The following is a 5,000-nucleotide window of genomic DNA, read 5'->3' as shown; positions in this document are numbered from 1 at the left end:
CCTAGCCACTATCACCATCACCAGAACTACCACCCTACATTCTCTTTCTCCCCCTCTCTCTCTCTCTCTCTCTCTCTTTCTCTCTTTCTCTTCCTCCTCTTGGTTTCTCTCATTCCTATGCTCGCGTATGTATGCGTGGATCGCGTGGGCGTACTGTTAATTCGGTTTACGAGCGCCTATCAAGAATATAAGAGAAACGAACGAGCTGCACCGAGCACCATTTCGAAGTCCAAACCTTTTCTACGCTTTCTAGCGTGTATACGCGTATGTAAGTGTGTATATATGTATATATATATATATGTATATGTACTAGGGGATGAAAAGAGTTGTGAAAGAAAGAGAAAAAAGAGAGGATGAGAGAGAGAGAGAGAGAGGAAGAGGGAGGAAGAGAAAGCTATCCGAATGTTTCCTTTCGAACGGTTCTCAACGGTTTATCGGGCGAGGACGGACACTGGCCTGCTCACGTTGGCCTCCTTCTCTTTCTCCGCCACCCTTTTGTCTCTCTCTCTCTTTCTCTCTCGCTCTCTTTCTCTCTCTTGGTTCCAGTTATCGTTAACGACCGTCGTCGCCAATATCAAGACGTGAGATCGAAGGTCGACGTTCGAGAAATCGTATCATCCTAAAAGACGCAAACTTCTCTCTACCCTCTCTCGTTTTTCCTTTACTTTTTCCTTCATTTCATTTCCTCGTCGTGCTTTTTCATTGAAATAATAGAAACATTTTGGATTCATTCTTATCTATTTTTCTTTTTTATTTCTCATGTCGTTGTTTTGTAATAATAAGCTTCAAGCTTATTAACCGACTAATGTATCATTGATGTAAATCAGTTGTAAAGGAAAAAAGAAATTAACATAAAGTCATAAACATCGAAATACTTTCTAATGATGTTTGATCGTTAATGAATAATTTCATATATTCATGATCACAATTTTAATGTGACGTTATAATTATAATGCTACCTTATTTATTATTATATTATATTATTGGGATTAAAAATTGTCACGTTCTTTTAATTTTGTCAAGTAAAGTAACAATCGAAAAGGAGAACGTCGGTAGTATATATTATCGCATGATCTATGTCTACGAATAATTATAGCGCGGAAATTCTGCATGAATGTCGACTAAAACGTCCTTTACTATTTGATAGGCGGCCACGATGAAGTATTTAGCTTTCCAGGTCGTGTGCGAGCGCCGAACGTATGTACGTACGTACGTATGTACGTACGTACGAACGAATGAGCAACGAGAAGAGCGTCTGCTTTGAAGGCGAAATTATCCAATAATTCCTTAAACATTCTCGTCAGTAGTTACATCCGGTAATCGAGTTAACCCCTACGTAGAAGAGAGTACCGCGATATCCACTATCCTTCGCCCGGCGTCTCTTCCATCTCGATTTCAGATGGACGGACGTCCTCTTCTCAACCCCCCTTTATATACCTGCCCTTACACCCTACCCCTATCCCTTCATCGTCTCCATTGCCACTACAATCACTCAATATACTTACCACTTCGTTTCTTCTTATTCCCTTTTCTCTATCCCTCTTTATGATAACTTACGAATACCTTTTTCTTTAAACCTACTTGAAATTCTATTTAATTATGTTACATTCATAGAATTGAATATCACATTGACATTTATATTAATTTAAATATTACAAATAAAATCATTGTTTCGCATGAACGAAGAAAAAAATGTACGTATATATATATATATATATATATATATATATATATATATATTTTATACATGAAGGACAATGAACAATTTTCTTAAACTCATTTTATTTCACTTGCAATAATAAAAGTGTATTTATATGCGTAAGTACATACTTGTGTAAATATATTATTCATATAAGGGAGACCAGATCACTCGTCTAAAAAGCAAAAGTTTCTCGTGGCTGACAGCAGCAGGTATACGCGTGGTATATATGTATATATATATATGCATGTATGCATATGTATATATGTATATATATATATATATATATGCAGCAGGAAGGTAACTGGATATCACACCTTATGAACGAAACAAACCGAAGAAACACCGTCGGTGATATCCGAGCAGCTCTCACGGAACGAATTCTCTTTTACTCGGAATTGTTCTCTCACCGCATTTTTCTTCGACTCATTCCGCTCTTGCACTTGTTTAAAAGCAACTTTTTAGAAACTCGAAGGGTCGTCTCATTATTCTTCGAGGATTCTTTTTTGTTTTTTTTTTCTGTCATATATATATATATATATATGTATATTTTTTTTTCGGATATATTTATATATATATATATAAATTTTATTCGGACATTTTTTTTAATTTCTTTTTATTCTAATAGGAAAACAAGAAGACAGTAAATTTTAATGGTTTATCGTTTATCAAAAAAAAAAAAAAAAAAAAAAAAATGAGAGACGCAGAAAAGTAAGGTTTCTGATATCTTTTTTTTTTTTTTTTTTTTTTTTTAAGAATGAATTTTGAAAGAGTACAGTCCTATTTGCTTGGCTTGCTATTCTTCGAGCTCCCCCCCCCCTCTCTCTCTCTCTCTCTCTCTCTTTCTATCTCGGTGCACGTGTTGTTTATCGTACGTCAGAAATCGTCGAGGCCAGCATACACAAAGCAAGCATGGTATACGCGAATGTAGGTGGCGAAGGAAGGAGGGAGAAGAGAACACGAGAGATAGACACAAAGATAGATAAAGAGAGAGGGAGAGAGAGAGAGAGAGAGAGAGAGTGAGAGAGAAATAGAAGAGAGGAAAAGAAGGAGGTGCTTAGCGTTAGACGCTATTACATAGACCGTGTCATCGTTTGTTCCATGAACCTCTTTGTAAAGACTCTTTTATGTTTTAGCCTAACATAAGAGTCTTATTGTTGGTTATACTACAAGAAATACATTATTCATTAGAAAATGATAATTAAGCGTTTCGCATAATCGAAAACTCATGAAACAATAATTAAGTTAATCTTTTTATATCGCATGACACTTGGAATCGTTACATATGTTTGTGAATGTTTATATGTAAGATATACAATTCCATGTCATATACTTAAATTAGATCTGATCGAATCGCTATTAGATACTATTTCTTACATTCGCATAAACTTTACTATTGAATTAAATAAAACTTTTCGTTGGATAATGATGATATGATGATGATGATGAAAGAAAAAAGAAAAATAAGAAAGAAAGAAAGATAGAAAGAAAGAAAGAAAGAAAGAAAGAAAGAAAGAAAGAAAGAAAAGGGGACTCTCTTCTTGGGCAGACTTAAAGGATCTTAAATCCCTTTTACTTCCGTCCGAATGGCTCGTGTGAAAAGAATTAAACGATTTATCATTTTCCTTCTCGAAACCGTGTCTCGATCAGGCATCATCTTCGTCGGTTAAGACACCCAAAACTTTCAAAGTACTCTTTACTATTCTTTACTTTAGTGGTATATCAATTTCTCTGTTTCATCATAAGCAAAGAGAAATATAATGTAAATGAAGGAGGAGGAGGAGGAGGAGGAGGAGGAGGAGGAAGGAAAAAAAGAAAAAAGAAGAAAAAAAGACAACAAAAAAATAAGGAAAGAAAATAAAAGAAAAAAGAAATTTCGAACGACGATGAAAATCGATCGAGCATGAAATTAATTAAGAAGCAGTTTCTAAGGAACGAACGCCGTAATCCGTGCAATCTCAGTGTGGCTGCTGTAATATCTCTTAATGTCCATTTTCTTTCTACGAATTCTTCGAGGAAAAGGTGACGATGATAGCGCCAGGTAAAAGCCAAAGACGAAGAAGAGGAAAGCCAGGAAAGGAAGAAGAAGATAAAGAGAGAAAGAGAGAGAGAGAGAGAGAGAGAGAGAGAGCGAGAAAGAGGAAGAGAGAGAGAGAAAAGTGAGCCCACTTCGTTTTGGAGACCAGACAGGAGCACTTAACTGCCCGCCTCACAATGGAGTCTTTCGCATTATAGCGTTCAGTGTCTTGAGGCCTATTCAGAGAGACTCTGGCCCATTCTTTGCCATTGTCTGTCTCCTCGCTGGTTATGGGAGCTTGCTCTAGCTTCCTCTACTTCCCTTCCACCTTCTCTTTCTTCCACTACCATGCCTTATAACTCTCTCCCGCCTCCTGCGTTACATCCCACGAGGCGTTAGCTCGAACAACTTGGAGAAGTGTAACGAGAAAGAAAGAGAGAGAGAGAGAAAGAGAGAGAGAGAGAGAGAGAGAGAAAGAACGAAAAGACCTATCCCATCGAGAGTACCAAAAGAGAGAGAGAGAGAGAAACAGAGAGTGTGTGTGTGTGCGTGTGCGTGAGAGAGAGAGAGAGAGAGAGAGAGAGATCTTTATGCCGCCATCTAATTAGTCCCAGCATTTAACGGGACATAAATAAGTTAAACTCTATTGAATTGTTGATAACGATATAGCCAGTGCAAGCAGCGAAGTAGACGGATCCGTTTACTTCGCAATCTCTGTCCCTTATTCTATTTCTTTTTATGTCCCCATTTCATCCTATCCAACCCTTCCGTCAAAAGACCCACCGGCAGGATTTGCTTATCGAGGAACGTCTTCCCAGATTCTATCTTTCGAGAATCTCTCTGGAGCATCGCGATGCTTATCCACGTTAAACGATACTTCGACCTCTGGGATCGAGTCTCGCAAGTAGCATGAAGGATATATCGTATGTACTTACACATACATATATATACATACACATCCATATATATATATATATATATATATATATGTATGTAGATCGGTCGATTGTATATAATAATTTTAAGTCATCGACTTGAAATATTAATATATTAGTTCGCTAACGATTAATTAAATAAGCAATTAAAAAGGACCATTTCTCACTCGATGCATATATCGAGAGCATAATAATAATAATAATAATAATAATAATAATAATGATGATGATGATGATAATAATAACAACAACAACACGGATGAGAAAATGAATAAGTTGAATGATCGATGGAATGTCGGAGTATCGAATTGATCGTTAATAAAACATCGACGAATTTGATCACGAGTGT

At 36.6% G+C, this 5,000-nt stretch overlaps 1 protein-coding gene across 18 annotated transcripts in view; it reads left to right on the top strand.

Moving 5' to 3' along the window:
• Nucleotides 1–5,000, top strand: part of FoxP (forkhead box transcription factor P) — a 288,984-nt gene that overhangs the window by 198,976 nt on the left and 85,008 nt on the right. The gene's annotated exons all lie outside the window — the stretch shown is intronic.

This window comes from Vespa mandarinia, chromosome 7 (assembly GCF_050613455.1).
Source record: "Vespa mandarinia isolate Hongniang chromosome 7, ASM5061345v1, whole genome shotgun sequence".
NCBI lineage: Eukaryota > Metazoa > Arthropoda > Insecta > Hymenoptera > Vespidae > Vespa > Vespa mandarinia.
Note: the sequence above shows the minus strand (reverse complement) of the source record. Positions and strands in the feature narration are given on the sequence as shown.